We start from the raw sequence: 18,662 nt of genomic DNA on the forward strand, positions 1-18,662 counted from the left end.
TCCAGCTGCCTGCTTGTGGCCTGGCAAAGCAGTCAAGGATGGCCCAAAGCCTTGGGACCCTGCACCCAGGTGGGAGACCTACAGGAAGCCCCTGGCTCCTGGCTTCAGATTGGCTCAGTTCCAGCCGTTGTGGTCACTTGGGGAGTGAATCAGCGGACAGAAGATCTTTCTCTCTGTATATCTAACTTTCCAATAAAAACAAATAAATCTCTACAAGAAAGATGTTTCCATCCATGCACATTGTTCTGCAGCTTTTTTCTATCCACTCGTCCACTGCAGCTGCCATTTTACGCCGTGAGCTTACACCTCTGCCTCCTCTTCTTCCTGGCTGTGTAGCGTTTCATCACAGAGGCACACACAGTTCACACGCTCCTCCGGCACTGCCCTAGAAGTGGACTAAGGGCTTTCTCTTGTAAAGATTTGTTCTATTTTTTAAAAAAAGCTTTTTTTTTATTTGAGAGGGAGATAGAGAGGAGATTCATCTGTTGCTTCCATCCCCAGAACAGCACCAACGGCCAGATCTGAAACCAGATCTCCCTCCATGGGTGCAGGGGTCCAAGGACTTCAGCTGTCCTCCTGCTGCTTTCCTAGACCATAAACAGGGAGCTGGATTGAAGTGGATCAGCCAGCACTCAAGCTCGTATCCACACAGGATGCCAGCACTACAGGTGGAGGCTAAACCTACTACGCCACCTTGCTGGCCCCCAGGATTTTGCCATGTTCACCTAAGACTGGAAAGGTCCCCTTGTACGGCGTCAGTGTGCAGAGCGTGGAAGAGCATCAGCTTGCAGGCTTCCGCCACTGCTGGGTGGAACCTCAGTGAGCCACTCAGCCTCTGGGCTTGTTTCTTCCTCGGCTGAACTTGTCACTCATCTCTTTACTTGTTCATGTATTCATTCACTCACACATATCTATATTTTTTAAAAGATGTATCGTATGGGCCCAGTGCAATAGCCTAGTGGCTAAACCTTTAACACATTCACCAGGATCCCAAATGAGTGCTGGTTTGTATTCCAGCTGCTCCATTTCCCATCTAGCTCCCTGCTTGTGGCCTGGGAAAGTAGTTGAGGATGGCCCAAAATCTTGGGACCCTGCACCCAAGTGGGAGACCCAGAAGAATCTCCAGGCTCCTGGCTTCGGATCGGCGCAGCTCTGGCTGTTGCAGTCACTTGGGGAGTGAACCAGTGGATGGAAGATATTTCTGTTACACCTTCTCTCTAACTGCCTTTCCAATAAAAAATAAATCCTTTTTAAAAACTAAAATATGTATTTTTCTTAAAGATAGTTGTATGTGTATATTTATACAAATATACACATACATACAAACACATACACACTTACAGAATGAAAGAGAGATTTTCTATCTCTATGTCCTCTAGTCTGGGCCAGGTAGAAGGCAGGGACTTCATCCGAGTGAACTTCATTCTGGGTGGCAGAATCTCAAGCACTTGGGCCATCCTCTGCTGCTCTCCCGGGTGCATCAGCAGGGAGCTGGATCAGAAGTAGAGCAACCAGGACCTGAACTGGCACCCAAATGGGATCCTGACACCACAGGCGGAGGCTTAACCTACTACAGCACAACGCTAGCCACTCACATATATTTTTAAAAAATTTTTTTTATATCAGTTATTTGAAATGCAGAGAAAGACAGGGACAGAAACAGAGAGGTCTTCCACATACTGGCTTACTCTCCACATGCCTGTACCAGGGAAGACTGGGCCAATCCAAAGCCAGGCTTCAGGCCACACTACCCACATGGGTGGCAGTTACCCAAGTCCTGGAGCCATCACCAGCTACATCCCAGGGTGTGCATCAGGGGAAAGCCGGAATGAAAAGCGGATCAGGAATTGGAGCTAGCTGGTTGACAGGGGAGCCAGGTGTCCAAGTAGCGTTCTAACTACTGTGCCAAATGCTGGTCCCCACTGGCATATTTATTGATTGGAAGCTGCGTACCAGGCACTGGACTTGTTTCTGGGACAGCAGCCCACAGAAACATGACCCAGACTTTGAAGTGTACAGTCCAGCTGTCAGAAGGCTGCCTGCACGCTGCTGAAACAAAGGTCAGGGATTAGAGGTTTGGGGGGCAAAGTAGAGGTTGGGTTGGCTCACTCATTGCAATAAGAAAGGAAGGTTGCAGAACCACGGTCCAGAAGCCCCATTTCGTCCTGGAAGGGCCCAAGACTTTTTCATCCCATAGTAACCACGGTTACTCCAACCCCAGGCTGCACCTGAGGGCCAGCAGCTCCAGGGCACTGGTCCAGGAGCTCTGCCACATAGCACTGTGGCAGAGCTCCAGGTGAGGAGTCCAGGTGGACTCAGATGGGGACCTGGGTCCCCAGGGGCTCAGAAGGGAAGCAGCTGTGTGGGGTGTGACTCCAAGGACAGGTCTAAAGGTGTGGCTCGGAGGTGTTCTCACTTCTCTGTTCTGTGGTTGACACCTCCCTCCCACTGCCTGACACCCACTTGCTTATCTCTCCAATAGTCCAGCCGTTAGTCTGTCAGAGGCAACAGGTTGGCCATGGCTTCACACCCAGGGCAAAGAAGAGATGCTGAGATAGGGCACCAGCTCTTGCAATTGCAAAAGAGATCTAAAGACATCTGCATGGGCCTTACACCCACCTGTGCCCTTCCCTTCCTCCTGTGTGCAATCTGCAAGTGCATCCTCCAAAGGTCTCTGGGCCATCCCTGCCATCCTCTCGTCTCAGCCATTTCAAGAGGATAAGAGATGAGCAGGGTCACCATGCAGGCATTCAAATGCAATAGCACTAACATACTTTTTATTCCTTTTTAATAATTTCGTGTATTTGTTTGGAAAGTGGAGTTACAGAGAGGAAGACATGAGAGAGAGACAGAGAGTGACAGAGAGAGACAGAGATCTTCTATCCATTGGTTCATTCCCCCAAAAGGGCCACAACAGCCAGGGCTGAACCAGTCCAAAGCCAGGAGCCTGGGACTCTGTCCAGACCCCTCATGTGGGGAGCAGGGCACCTGGGCCGTCTTGTATCGCTTCTATTAGTAGGAAGCTACATTGGAAGTGGAACAGCAGGGACTTGAACTGACACCCATATGGGATTCCAACAGTCTATGTAGTGGCTTAACCTGTTATTCCACGATGCCAATTCTACTTTAAAAGTTATTAGAGAGAGAGAGAGAGAGAGTGCTTCCATCTATCAGTTCACTCCCAAAATGCCCTCAACAGCCAGGACTGTGTGGTGGAGCCAAAGCAAGGAGTCAGGAAACTTCATCTAATTCTCCTGTTTGCGTGGCAGGGACTCAATTACACACGCCATACCTGCTGCCTCCCAGGGTCCACATTATCAAGAAACTGGAATCAAGAACCACATCAAATGGACATCCCAACCGCTAAGCTATGCTCACCCCAATATCCATCTAGTGATATGCAACACTGCTTACCATGTGGATAGAAGGCCTTTCCAGCCTGGTGTTGGACAGGGAAGCATTAAAGTCCACCTGGGGCCCGGCGCGACAGCCTAGTGGCTAAACTCCTTATTTTGTACACACCAAGATCCCATAAGGACGCCGATTCGTGTCCCAGCGGCTCCACTTCCCATCCAGCTCCCTGCTTGTGGCCTGGGAAAGCAGCAGAGGGTAGCCCAAAGCTTTGGGACCCTGCACCCACGTGGAAGACCGGGAAGAAGCTCCTGGCTCTAGGTTTTGGATTGATGCAGCTCCGGCCATTGCAGCCACTTGCGGAGTGAATCAGTGGACTGAAAATCTTTCTCTCTGCCTCTCCTCCTCCCTGTATATCTGACTTTCCAGGAAAAATAAATAAATCTTTTAAAAAAATAAAGTCCAGCTGGATGCTCATCATTAGGAGATTGCTACAGACAATCAGACAGCATACTTCATTGGATTTATTTATTTTATGTATTTGGAAGGCAGAATTACAGTGTGGGACTCTTTTTTTTAAAAGATATATTCATTTTTTATTGGAAAGGTAGATCAGATTTATGGAGAGGAGAGACAGAGAGAAAGATCTTCCATTCACTGGCTCACTCCCTCATATGGATCTTCGTGCATGCAAGATGAGCCACTGAGCCACTGCACCAGGCACAGATTTTATTCTAGGGTCTGGGGTGCGTGTTCTGGCACAAAGACAAGTCCACATCTCATATCAAAGTGCTGATCTGAGTCTCAGCTTCTCTGCTATGGTTCAATTTCCTGCAAATGGCATCTGAGAGGCAATAGGTGATGGCCCAAATATTTGGACTACTGCCATTTACAAAGGAGATGCAGATGGAACTTCTGGCTTTAGTCTGGCCCAGATTTGGCTGCTGTGGGCATCTGGAAAATATATAAGCTGACTGGAGAAAAGACATTATGAAATCTACCATCTTTCCAAGGGGAAAATTCTCAACAAACTCACTCAAACTTCCTGAACATAGCAATGTCTTCCATAAAGAGCATGCATATATAATCCTTCTTTTCCTTTTTTATTTTTTTAAAGATTTATTTCCTTTTTATTGGAAACCCAGATATACAGAGAGAGGGAGAGACAGAGAGGAAGACCTTCCATCTGTTGATTCACTCCCTTGGCAGCTGCAATGACTGGAGCTGAGCCAATCCGAAGCCAGGAACCCAGAGCTTCTTTTGGGTCTCTCACGCAGGTACAGGGTCCCAAGATTCTGGGCCGTCCTCGACTGCTTTCTCAGGTCACAAGCAGGGAGCTGGATGGGAAGTGGGGTCTCCGGGATTAGAACCGGCGACCATACAAGATCCCAGAACGTGCAAGGTTTTAGCTGTTGGGCTACAGTGCCAAGCCCTTCAATTATTATTATTCTTATCTTTTAAATTTACTTGAGAAGTAGAATTACAGAGAAGTTGAGGTGAAGGAAGAGGAGGAGAAGAGGGATTTTCCATCCACTACTGGTCACTCGCAAAATGGCCACAACAGCCAGGGCAGAGCCAGGCCAAAGTCAGGAACCAGGAGCTACTTTGGAGTCTCCCATATGAGTGCAGGAGTCCAAGCAGTCGGGTCATTTTCTATTGTTTCCCAAGCACATTACAGAGAGTTGAATGGGACTCAAATCAGTGCCCTCATGGGGAATACTTTCATACACTGATTCCCTCCTTCAAATGGCCACAACGGCCAGTGCTAAGCCAGGCCAAAGCCAGGAGTTTCTTCTGGGGCTCCCATGTGGGTGGTAGGGGCCCCATTTTTTTTTAAAGATTTATTATTATTGGAAAGCCGGATATACAGAGGAGGAGAGACAGAGAGGAAGATCTTCCGTCCGATGATTCACTCCCCAAGTGAGCCGCAACGGGCAGTGCGTGCCGATCCGAAGCCAGGAACCAGGAACCTCTTCCGGGTCTCCCACGCGGGTGCAGGGTCCCAAAGCACCGGACCATTCTCGACTGCTTTCCCAGGCCACAAGCAGGGAGTTGGATGGGAAGTAGAGCAGCTGGGATTAGAACCGGCGCCCATGTGGGATCCCGGGGCTTTCAAGGCGAGGACTTCAATTGCTAGGCCACCGTGCCAGGCCCTGTATTGGGTTTTCAGAGCACTCCATGAAGTCTTCAGAGCCCTTTTGGAAAATGGTAGGTTTGGGGCCCAGCGCGGTAGCCTAGCTGCTAAAGTCCTTGCTTTGCATAGCTCAGCATCACAGATGTGTGCCGGCCCTAATCCTAGCAGCCCCTCTTCCCATTCAGCTCTCTGCTTGTGGCCTGGGAAAGCAGTCAAGGACAACCCAAAGCCTACACCCATGTGGGAGACCCAGAAGAGACTGCTGGCTCCTGGTTTCTTATCAGCTCGTCTCCGGCTGTTGAGCTCACCTGAGGAGTGAATCAGCAGAAGGAAGATCTTCCTCTCTGTCTCTCTTCTTCTCTGCATACCTGACTTTCCAATAAAAATAAAATAAATCTTAAGAAAAAAAAACAAAGAAAATGCTAGGTTCTGGAGACTCATGGTCAAGCGATGACCAGGAGTTAGAACTGGGACCCCTGGGTAGTGGCTTCATTCTGTCATTATCTTGCTCTCAGAGGGAAGAAAAGAGTTTGTTCAGTGTCTCCCTAGACGGTCTCCCGGGCCAGAGACTTGCTAGCCATGTCACTGCTGTTTGTCTTTAGAGTCCGTGGACCCTACATGTCACCCAGGGCTTGCCGGGACCAGGGCACGCCCAGCAGAACTGGTCCCTTTCCCCTTCGGACCTTGGCTTCCTCAGACAGAATGACTCCATGCCCGTCTCGTGGTTCCCTTCAAGCAAGCTGTCATGGTAGCTGTGGGTGCTCACCAGGCTGGGCAGTGTTCCGAGTGGGGGGCCTGCAGGTGGCGAGAGGAAGGTGTCACCTCTAGAGGAACTTCTGAGGATGCGTTGGCAGCCACTGTGAAGCCAAAGCTCACTGTCGTCACCATTTGTTCCCAGGAACGCCCAGGGGCAGTCCGGTGCAAGGTCACAGGGCTCCTGCACAGACGGGGCACTGGGTTCAGCAGGGAAAGTAAGAGAGAAAAGAGAAGAGGACAAAAGTGTTTACTGGCAAAGTCAGGGAGTCGCTCTCCGGAAGTGAGGGCTGTGTCTCCCCCATCTGACTGGCGCCCCCCAGTGGTTGAGTCCGCATCTCCCAGGGAGACTAAGAGGCCGCACAGGGATGGCTCTTTGTCTCCTAACAGATTGGGAGTTTCCTGCCAGCCGCCATAGGGTAGCCACCTCCTTATGATCTCTTTCCGGGGCTCCTGGGTTGTGTCCAGCTACAGCTCTGTCTGGACTTTCTTGTCCACCTCTGCCTCCTGCTCACTACCCCAGGCCACTTTGGAAACCCCTCAGCCCCGGTTTCTCTGAGACGGGCAGAGGCTTCTAAACAGTTGGTGTGTTTGTCCAGTACCTGAGGACAGTGCCCACTGTTGATTGCAAGTTGGTTGTGCGCCAGGTGCATTGCTGATTCCTAACACCGGGCATCTCATGCCATTGCCTCCTTCAATGACTGCAGTGGTCCCTTGCCACGTACCAGGCCCAAAGCAAAGCCCTGTTCCCTCCTGGAGTGGCATCCTTAGAAGTGCCCCAGGAGGGAGGCATCACGCTCACTCTTACGCTGCCTGGGCTGCAAAGACAGAAAGCACTCTCTGTGTCCCTGCTCAGTTCTTTCTAAGGCCCAAGGTTAATTTTAAGAAAATCAGTTTGGGGACAGAGGTTGTGGCATAACAAGTCAAAAAGACTGCTGCCAATGTCAGCATCTTGTACAGGTGCCAGTTCAGGTCCCGGCAGCCTCACTTCCCTTCCAGCTCCCTGCCCGCGAAAATAACGGAGGATGACCCAAGGCCTTGGGACCCTGTACCCATGTAGGAGACCCGGAAGAGGCTCCTGGCTTTTGGTTTCAGCCCAGCCCAGCTCTAACCAATTTGTCTATTGTCTCTCTCTGTCTCTCCTTTTCTCTCTCTTTCTGTAAATTTGCCTTTCAAATAAAAGGCAAATAAATAAATCTTTTTTAAAAAATGTATTAAAACACACACACACCAGGGGAAATAGCTTCTGTACAGTGGAAAGTGCGGACAGATACCACCTGAGCCGAGCGAGGCAGGCTGAGCATCAGCCACCGTGGCCCACAGTGACACCCTGCCTCTCCTGATCTGAGGTGCTGGCTGCATCATGCCAGCAGTCTGCTGCCAGAGGGCATAACAGGAATCAAATTAAGAGGGAGCATCAGGCAGATTCAAACTGAAGGACATTCTACACAATTGGCTTAGTGCTTTTAAAACAGGAAGGTCAGAAAAGATAAAAACCAAGGGAATGGTTCCAAATGAAACAGAAATAAATTCACAAATGGAAAGGAGGGAGAGGTCTGAGTCTGGCAAGAAAGGACGTCGTCCCAGTCTTGGTAGGACACGCGGCAAGGGTGTATTGCTGTCTGCAGATGACTCTATGTCCTGACGTGTCACTTGTGTGCTTGGGAATGTCCTTAGTTTTCTGAAGGGACACCCCAAACTACTTCGGGAAAAAGCCAAGAATCCACTGCGACACACTATCGTTTCTCTCAGAGAAAGTGAGCACAAATGAAGTGAACACTTAGACTTGCACAATCTCAGAAAATACACATAGGAATCCTTTTTAATTCTTCCTGCAAGCTTTCTATAAACATGAAACTACTGCAAGCCTAACAGATTTTACAGACAGCTTTGCTGGGGGAGAGCACGTGAAGACGTCCTCATTCCGTGCAGAGCACTTGCCTTACGACAAAGCCCAAGAGGCAGCAGCGATGGTTCCCAGCAGCTACAGGGAATTCAGCCCTGCCCAGGCCATTAGGAACACTGGGAGGAGCGAACCAGCAGGTGGCAGCTCTGAGAGGGGGAGAGAGAGAGAGAGAGAGAGAGAGAGAGAGAGAGAGAGAGAGAGACTCTACTTCCCAAACAAGTAAGGTAATACATGAAACTGGGCCTGCCATTCTGGCTTAATGGCTAAATCCTCACCTTGTAAACACCAGAATCCCGTATGGGTGCCAGTTCATGTCCCGGCTGTTCCACTTCCCTTCTAGCTCCTTGCTTGTGGCCCCGGAAAGCAGTGGAGGAGGGCCCAAGGACTTACAGGAAGCTCCTGTCTCCTGGTTTTGGACTTGCGCAGCTTGGACCATTGTGGCCATTTGGGAGGTGGACCAGCAGGTGGAGAATCTTTCTCTTTGTCTCTCCTTCTCTCTATAAATCCTCCTTCCCAATAACAATGAATAAATGGGCCCAGTGCAATAGCCTAGTGGCTAAAGTCCTAACCTCACACGCACCGGGATACCATTTGGCCACTAGTTCTAATCACAGCAGCCCCACTTCCCATTCAGATCCCAGCCTGTGACCGGGGAAAGCAGTAAACAAAGGCCCAAGGCCTTGGGACCCTGCATCCACGTGGGAGACTCGGAAGAGGCTCTGGGCTCCTGGCTTTGGATAGGCGCAGTACCGGCCGTTGTGGTCACTTGGGGAGTTAATCATCAGACAGAAGTTATTTCTCTCTGTCTCTCCTTTCTGTATATATCTGACTTTGCAATAAAAAGTAAAATAAACCCTAAAAAAGAATAAATAAATACACAAATAAATAAAACCTACATAAATGCTTTTTTCCTGAAAGATTATATATTTGAAAGATGGAGCTATGGTGGGGCTGTGGGGGGAGGGAGACAGAACTTCTGCCTCTGGTTCATTCTCCAATGCTACAACAGCCAGAGCTGGATCAGGTGACAGACAAGAACCAGGAGCCCCCTCCTGGCCTCCTGCTTGGGTAGCAGGGAGCTTGGCCCATCCTTTGTTCCTACCCAGGAGCATCAACAGGGAGCCACAGCTGAAGCCGAGTGGCTTGGACTTGAACAGTGCTCTGACAAGAGCCACGAGGACCCCAAGCAGCAGCTAATGCTCTGCACCACAGTGATGCCCCATAAATAATCTTCTTTCAACAAGCCATTCCACTATTAATTATTCCCTTGGTCCAGCATTATAGAAGTTGGAAAGTAAAGTCTTATCTTTCTTTGATAAGCAGAGAGTCCAAGGGTTCACAGAGCAGAAGGTGCTGGCTCCACTGTTAGATGTGCTGTGGATCTCCAAGTTTCGGTTCCAAGGTTCTTTCATGAGGCTCCGGGGGATTAGTGTCACCCGGGGCCGTGGCAGCTAAGTCCCTCTCTCAGATTCTCATCTAGCCCAAGACATCACGTCACTCAAATCATTCTTACCTGCACATTGCACCCCAGTCCCCTGGCCAGCTCAAAACACCAGAGCAACTCAGGAGGTCTCCCTCTTAATCTGTGTCTGAGTGTGCACCTGTGCCTCACTTGTCAATGAACACACACTTGTAAAGTTGGCATCAAAGCTGCCAAGCTCCCTCAGGGCTGCTGGACATGAGTGGATAGCAGTACCCACATACACGGCCCCTGGAGCTGAAATAACAGAGACTTCTGGGGGAGCCCCACTCAAGAGGAGTCGGCAGACACAGTTTTATTTCACTGTAACCTTCCCCACACTTCTCCATGGAAACCAGTGGGCTCCCGCCCCTTGGCTACCCACCCAGTGCAGCACAGGGGCAGTAGACATGGATCAGAAGGAGAGGAAGGGGTCAGGAACCATTTAGGTGTGGAGGCCACGTGGGCACATCACACGCTGGGCATGCTGTCCTCCTTAAGAATAGAGGCCAGCAGTGTGGTATAGCCAGTTTAATCACTGCCTGCAGTCCTGGCATCCTGTACTGGCACTGGTTTAAGACCCAGATGTTCCACTTCCTCTCCAACTTCCTGCTTGTAGTCTGGAAAAGCAGCAAAGGATGGCTCAAGTCCTTGAGCCTCTCATGCATGTGGGAGACCTGGAGGAATCTCCTGGCTTCTGGCTTTGGATAGGCTCAGTGGGCTAAGTGGATAGAAGCTCTGTCTCTCTGTGCAATTGACTTTCAAAAAAAAAAAAAAAAAGAAAGAAAGAAAGAAATATTTTTTAAATAGTAAAGGAGAAACAAAGACATATCTTCAATATGCTGCTTCACTCCTCAAATTTTGGGCCAGAAGCCCAAACTTCAATGCAGGTCTGCCATGTGGGTGCAGGGATCTTGGTGCATGCCGCATCCCCACTGCCTCTCGGAGTGCGCATCTGATGCGGAGCTGCAGCTTTCAGCAGAGCCAGGGCTTGAATCAATACTGTGTGACATGGGGTGAAGGGGTTGCAGGAACATCTTCAATTGTTACACCAAATGCCACCAAATGCCTGTTCCCTATGTTGCTTTTTTAAAAATTTATTTATTTTTATTGGAAAGGCAAGATTTTATCGAGAGAGAAAAAGAGACATAAAGAAGTATTTTACCTGCTGGTTTACTTCCCAAATGGTTGCTACAGCCAGAGCCAACTCAATCCAAAGCCAGAGGGCTGGAGCTTCTTTCCAGGACTCCCACATGGGTGCAAGGTCCAAGGCCTTGGGCCCTCCTTTGCGGCCTTCAGAGCAAAGAGCTGGATTGGAAGTGGAGAAACTGGGACATGAACCAGCACCCATACGAGATGCCGTCTCCACAGGTGGAGTCTTGGTGTGCTACACCACTACATCAACTCTCCTATGTACGTTTTGTTTGTTTCTCAAGATTTTTTTTTTTTATTGGAACAGCAAATTTACAAAGAGATGGCGAGACAAAGATCTTCCATCTACTGGTTTACTTACTGGTTTACTTCCCAAGAGGCCATAATAGCCAGAGCTGAATTGATCTGAAGCCAGGAGCCAGGAGCTACTTCTTGGTTTCCCACACAGGTGCAGGGTCCCAAGGCTTTGGGTCACCCTCTAGTGTTTTTCAGGCAGCAAACAGGCAGCTGGATGGGAAGCGGAGCATCTAGGACAGTTTCTGGCACCCATATGGGATCCTGTTGGATGCAAAGCGAAGATTTAACCATGGAGCCATCATGCTGGGTGTAGCTTTTTAACAGTTGAGCCTCTCGCTGCATTCATGTCAAATTTCCAGCTGCAGTTAAAGTACCTCCTGTGTGCCCGTTACTTAACTCTTCCTAGGAACCTTGAAGATTAAACCTTCCTCTGGGTTTCATTCACTTCTGGAAAACAGTTTTGGGGCTGGTTACTCTAGCAAGGTCTTAGCAACCTGCCGGCTCTCCACCCCCAACCCCCAGCCATTTCTCCTAAAAACAAGCAGAGGGAACTGTTGGGAGCAGCTGTTAAGACAACAGTGATTGCCCAGGAATCTGAGCCTTGGGAGAGTGGGCTACCCAGATCTGTGTGTGTGTGTTGGGCGGAGTGGGGGTGGGGTGTGCCCGAGCACCCTACAACGGAAAGGGTTAAATGATGGGCCACCTTCGAATGGAATCTGGCTTTTTAAGCGTCTCTCCTCCTAGGAAAGCCCCCTCCCCTCCATCTCTTCTGCCTCAGGGTTTTTGCAAATTGTTCCCTCTCCCTGAAACTCCCCCTTAACGCAGCTCCACCTCTTTCTCACATTTCACCGCGTCGAGAGGTGGACCTTTAAGGCCCAGCCCAGGGCTTTGTGAAAGCCCCTTTCCCTCACATTAAATCATTCTGCTCATCTCCTGTGACGACACCCTGCGAACAGCACGAGGCTAGAACTTCGTGCATTTGTCTTGCCTGTGTTTTTCCAGTTTGTGGCTCAGTGTCTGGTGCACAACGACTGGCACACAGTGGCACTCAGACAAGATTTTTCAAATGAATAAACAAAGGAACTTGGTTAGGATAAATGAGGGAAGGGTCATGTGGAGAATGAGTGCCCCCTGCCGGACATTGGAGGTACTGGGACCTTGGACCTCTGATGAGTATGCTGATGAATGGTACATTTCCTATCTGTTGGCGAGTCTTGGGGGTCCCCCATCCTGCTTGCATTCCTCTGTCAACTGCACCACCACTGTCCTTCCAGGCTCCATAGCCTTTTCCCTTTCCCCAGTCATCCTGTCCTCCCCACTCTGGAGACCACCATAGCCCAAGCTCCATAGCAACCACCACCCCACCCTGTTCCCGGTTAATACTGCCTTCCTGGACCTTTAGCTTTGAATGAGAATAGGCCCAGCTTCCACCATCGATCCTCTCCCTTCTCCTGGATAATTAATCAATCAGAAGTGATCGGCTGGGGCGTATGGTTGGAGGTGGGGGAAGGAAGGGCATTGGGGTGACTGGACAAGGAAAGTATTTCCTAAAACAGGGCACTTCTCGGAGTGCAGCAGAGCAGGGGGCCGGAAGTTGCCTGGGATGAGATCCGGGTTGGGAGGAGAGGAAGTCTGCATGGCTGCCTTGACTAGAAGAGAACAAGGCCCCCTGTTTCCCCAATGTGGCTGCGGTGGGAGGGGAGGTGGGGCTGAGAGAAAGGCAGAGCTTAGTGAGGAACCGTGAGGGCAGTTTGAGGACATGGGAGGGGGCAGAGAGCTCAGGGGAACCTTCCTTGGCTGAGGGTGAAAAGGGAGAGATGATGCTGGGGGGTCAAGGAAAAAGAGAGGATGGGCCCGGCGGCGTGGCCTAGCGGCTAAAGTCCTCGCCTTGAACGCCCCGGGATCCCATATGGGCGCCGGTTCGTATCCCCGGCAGCTCCACTTCCCATCCAGCTCCCTGCTTGTGGCCTGGGAAAGCAGTGGAGGACAGCCCAATGCATTGGGACACTGCACCCGCGTGGGAGACCCAGAAGAGGCTCCTGGTTCCCGGCTTCGGATCGACACAGCACCGGCCTGTTGCGGCTCACTTGGGGAGTGAATCATCAGACGGAAGATCTTCCTCTCTGTCTCTCCTCTCTGTATAATTGACTTTGTGATGGAATAAATAAATATTAAAAAAAAAAAAAGGAAAGAAAAAGAGAGGATGAGGATGGGGAGAACCTGTGTCTGCTTGGGGTGCTCTCCCTGGCCCCTCCCCCAGCTGTGTCCAAGGGAGTTGGAAGAGTGACAGGTGCTTAATGACCCTGAGACCTGTAGGTCTCTCTGAGCAGCCTGTGGTCACTGGGGGGCACAGGGGCCTGGAACCAAAGTCCAGGTTATTGATCTCTGGCCCTAAAGGTCAGTTGCAGGGGCAGGAGGAGTGGTGTTGCCAGGGTGGGAGTCTCAAGGGACCCTGCAACTGTGGAGTGGGGTTCATTTCATGTCTGCATCCTTGGCTCCACACATACACACCTGCATCCCATCCTGATGGAATGTTTTTAGAATAGGATTTGGGGTATCAGGACTTTGAGGGAACTGGGGAGCCTGGGTGGATTATTTACTATCACCCCACCCTCAACAAAACCCGGGAGACTGTGAGCTCCTTCGTGTGCTGTTTGAAAAAAACCCCAAGCTGGCGGTGATTGTTGGGAAATTTGGCTGTTGTTGGCCAGGTGGCCTTGGGTGAGCCACTTGACCTCTACTGATCTTAGTTTTCATATCCACGAAGTGAAGGAGTTGAATCAGATGTGTTCTAAAGTCCCTTCCAGATCAACACTCGAGACTCTAAGGCATTCCATGGGTGAAGGGCTGACAGTGGGTATAAGGGGAGGAATTAGGTTAGACCTCAAAGAACTCTTGGAAACAAATTCTACATTCTTACTTTGGCTGTTATTAACTGTAGGACCTTATTCATTCAACAAATATATGTTTAATGAGCCACTAGCCTACACCAAGCTTTGTGCTGTTTGTTATAGATAAGCAGATCCCTGGCTTGTGAAGTTCACGTTTGGCTTGCCAGTGGGAGAGAAAGACAAATCCACAGATGTGATGCAGTGAGGCAGGTGCTCTGTCCTGGAAGCAGAGGGCATTCGAAGAACCTAAGTGGGGCTGATTGTAGCAGGTTAGCCTGTCACCTCAATGCTGGCTTTCCAAATGGGCACTACTTTGAGTCCCAGCTATCCCATTTCTGATTCAGTTCCCTTCTGGCAAACAGTGGAGGATGGCCTAAGTACACCTCTATGAAAGACCTGGAAGAAGTTCCTGGCTCCTGGCTTTGGACCAATCCAGCCCAGGTTATTTGAGGAGTGAACCAGCAGATGGAAGATTCTCTCTCTCTCTCTCTCTCTCCAGGCCCCTCTCTATAACTCTGTCTTTCAATTAAATAAATAAATAAAATAAAGTAAAAAAAAGATTGTGGGAAAGGAGCGTTAGACAGCTACATGTAGTGATGGTGGTGACCAGCAAAGAGCGAGTAAGGGCAATGGTCCTTCAGGCACAGGAGGAATCACAGGGGAAGGTCCAGAAAAAAGCACATATGTCAGAGGCCCCAGGGTAGGCTGGGATGGGAGTGAAACGAGGAGCGCACAGGACTAACAGCACCAGGTGGGAAGGAAGGGACGGGGGGCAAAGACCTGTCCTAACTCCAAGAGGAACAGTGGAACATTCATGCCTCTAAAAACAACTTGTGTGAGGTTGTGCAACTGGGGAAGGATGGAACTGGAGTTTGAATAGAAAGCAGACAAACCCAGAGTCTCCACAGAAGTGGAAGGGGGCACGGGCCAAGGCCCCCCAGTGCATGACAGCTACAAAGGTCAGATTCCATTCAATGGAAGAACTTTCTAACTATTCCACCTCTCAATGGATGACCAGGGTGTGAAGGTGTAATAGGCTTCCTGTTGCTGGAAATGTGCAAGTTGATCTGGAAAACGGTTGATACCGAGGTTGGAGTGTGAGACAATCCAGTTGACCTGCAAGGTCCCCTGTGGCTCAGAGGTCTTGGAACTAAGGGTCCTGGTATGTTCATTATCCCTTCACCCACAGAACTTATTTTTTTCTTTCTTTTTCTTTTTTTTTTAAAGATTTATTTTATTTTTATTACAAAGTCAGATATACTGAGAGGAGGAGAGATAGACAGGAAGTGGAACTGCCGGGATTAGAACCAGCGGCCATATGGGATCAAGGCGAGGACCTTAGCCACTAGGCCACGCTGCCGAGCCCGACTTTTTTTTTTTTCTTAAGATTTATTTATTTTTAATGGAAATTCAGATATGTAGAGAGGAGGAGAGACAGAGGGGAAGATAAGTCCGATGCTTCACTCCCCAAGCAGGCGCAATGGCTGGAACCAAGCCAATCTGAAGCCAGGAACCAGGAGCTTCTTCCGGGTCTCCCACATGGGTGCAGGGTCCCAAGGCTTTGGGCTGTCCTCGACTGCTTTGCCAGGCCACAAGCAGGGAGCTGGATGGGAAGCAGGGCTGCCAGGATTAGAACTAGTGCCCATATGGGATCCCGGCATGTTCAAGGCAAGGATTTTATTTGCTAGGCCACAACACCGCTCCCCCCGCCCAACCCCCAGAACTGCTTTAGCAGGTGGAGAACCAGGGCTTCCTGTTCCCAGCACCTCATGCTTTTGTTTGACAGACTGGTGCTTCTGTCTTTCCCTCACCCTTCCCCCACCACAACCACAGGGATCCAGTGCCCAGCACTGAATGCCCTCACTCCAGGAGGTTTGTGTTGTCATAGGTGTTAGCACCGAGATACAGCATAGCCTGGTGGGTAGTGGCCCACACTGTAGCAGGGGTCCACGTGGCTGGTGGGTCCCTGTCAAAGTGGTCCTGGACCAGCTGTGTGAGCTTTGGGTTCTGTTTCCCTGCCTCGGTGGTGGGGGCCATCACTCCCATAGCGGGAGGTTGTTGGGGGTTACGGGAGCAAACAGAGACCTCAGGATTGTGTTTGCCACTTGATAATCTCTTCAGCTGCATGTCAGCCCTGTTACTCTGAGGCTGTTACTTGCTGGGGAAACTTAAAGAAGTTTCTCAAATACTAAGCCTCACTTTCTTTTTGTACTGGGTGAGGAGGCCAGTACCTCTTTCACAGGACAGCTGGAGGGGTTGGTTCCAGGCCATAGTCAAAGCAAACGGATGTCATGTCCCCTTTCTCGTTCTATGGGAGGGACGTCAGGGCCACTTCCTCACCTGTCTTAGCCTCTGTCTATAAACCTCAGAATAGCGGGGAGTAGCAAGAGAACTTTGAGATTCTTCCACCACACTCCCATTTAGTAGGAGGGACATGAAGGCACATTGAACCAGCGATCTGCTCGGGGCCACACTGTGAGTTAGGGACAAAGCTGGCATTGGAACCTCGTTTCTCTTACTGCACTACTCAGTCTCTGAGAGTGTATCATCAAAGACTGAACCAACGAATGGTGGTCAAGTCTCTCTTGACATATTTCCAGGGACGTGGAGGACTTGATGACATGCGAACCAAATCACCCCTCAGCCTGTTCCCTGTTAAGCCTTTTCTTTTTCTCCCACCCTCCCTGGCTCTCCAAATCCTGCACAAGGTCTAGCTCAATGCCACTTCTTCTGTGGAGCTTCCCACAACAGCCATCCAACACATTTGTTTGTGGTGCATCTGACGTCTCCGCTCATTTTCTTCCTGCTTTGGGAAATATGAATTGGAACTCATGTTTCCTCGGTTGAAAGGAGTCTATCAGGGAGCCAGAAATGTGGGGTTCTAGTTCTTGTTAGTAACTTAGGGGATTGGCATAAGGGGGCTTCGCTCCCACAGTGGATGAAAGGGAGACAAAGTGTGAAGTTGCTCCCTGCTCAGGCTCCTCTAGGGGAAGGCACGTAGAGGACTGGGTCTGAATGCTGCCTCTGGAGCCAATCCGCAGGGCTGGAACTCTGCTCATGCCACATAGCCCCTGTGGCTCACTGTAAAATGGGAATGGTAACCTGTCCTACCTCGGAAGCTTCTTAGGAGGATTCAGTGAGATAACCTATGTGACGCGTGTGCCACAGTGCCTAGCATCTGCTGAGCTTTCAGAAAGGGTCAGCTACTGCCACTCTTGTTCTGCCATTCATCTTGGATGGATCACAGCTACAGAGTCAAGAAAGGACATGTCCGGGCCCGGCGGCGTGGCTTAGCGGCTAAAGTCCTCGCCTTGAACGCCCCGGGATCCCATATGGACGCCGGTTCTAATCCCGGCAGCTCCACTTCCCATCCAGCTCCCTGCTTGTGGCCTGGGAAAGCAGTTGAGGACGGCCCAATGCATTGGGACACTGCAACCCTGTGGGAGACCCGGAAGAGGTTCCTGGTTCCCGGCTTCGGATCGGCGCGCACCGGCTGTTGCGGCTCACTTGGGGAGTGAATCATCGACGGAAGATCTTCCTCTCTGTCTCTCCTCCTCTCTGTATATCTGACTTTGTAATAAAAATAAATAAATCTTAAAAAAAAAAAAAAGAAAGGACATGTCCAACTTCAAAGTCCTCAAGGCTAGTGGAATGCCTTCCCTTGGCTAAGGGGGTGCTGAGAAGCGTGGTTCAGAGCGTGACTTTGACAGCATCCACTAATGGGAATAAAATGACCATCTTCTCAGGCTCATGTGGGCCAGAACACCTCCTTCCCAGACGCTGTTTCTTGGGTATTCATTTGAGGATGTGCTGTGTAACAGGAGACCAAGAAAGACAATGACACATCCCAGAAGTCATTGGCTCTGACCTGAAAGGCCACGGGAGGAAGCCCCACGCTGACCACTGGGAAGGAAGCCCGGAGGGCAATGAGGAGGCAGGCAGGGCCTGCGGGAAGAGGTGCCGAGGGAAGTCCAGGCTTAGTGGACAAGACAATGCAATGGAAGCTTGGGGAAGAACCTAGGCTACTTCCAGTACAAATAGCACAACAAAGGGGGAATGGACAATTCAGGGAAAAGAAAAACGTGTAAGAAAAGAAATGTCCTCCTCCTACACTCCTTGGCAATACAAAAGTGTCTATTCTCATGACAATATAGGCACGACTTATCAGATTCATTGGAAATGCTGATTTAACTGTCCTGTAGGGGAAGGTGGAGGTGGGTCTGTAAGAGAGGTAAGTCCTCCTCCCCCATAACAGGAAATCAATAGATAACACCTAAAATCGATAAATCAAAGAATAGACATCCATGCATATTATTTAGAAATGAGGATATGCCGCAGAAGAAAGGTCTCATACAGCGGCTGCCTGGAGGGAGTGGAGAGGGTGGGGAGCTCAGCGGAGGGTTGCTATTCATTATAAATCTTTCAATACTGATTGATTTTTTTTTTAAACTGCATGCATTAATTACTTATTTTTTAAAAAGTAACGAAGAAGTATTCTAGGACTATTCTAGACCTAGGGCCACTCCTGGTGGTCTGTCCCCTGAAGCAAGTGTTTCACCTCTAGTGAGTCCCTGCTGCTTCTCCAGGGAAACCATGTCACACTAGGTGGTTTAGGACGGAGAAGGACAATACACACCAAGCGCATAGCACAGGCCTGTTTTCCGGTCAGCACCCAAGCCAGAGCGCCTGCAGAATGGAAGGAGAGAGGTGAAAATCCAG

The sequence above is a fragment of the Ochotona princeps genome, chromosome 2 (genome assembly GCF_030435755.1).
Source record: "Ochotona princeps isolate mOchPri1 chromosome 2, mOchPri1.hap1, whole genome shotgun sequence".
NCBI classification, from domain to species: Eukaryota; Metazoa; Chordata; class Mammalia; order Lagomorpha; family Ochotonidae; genus Ochotona; species Ochotona princeps.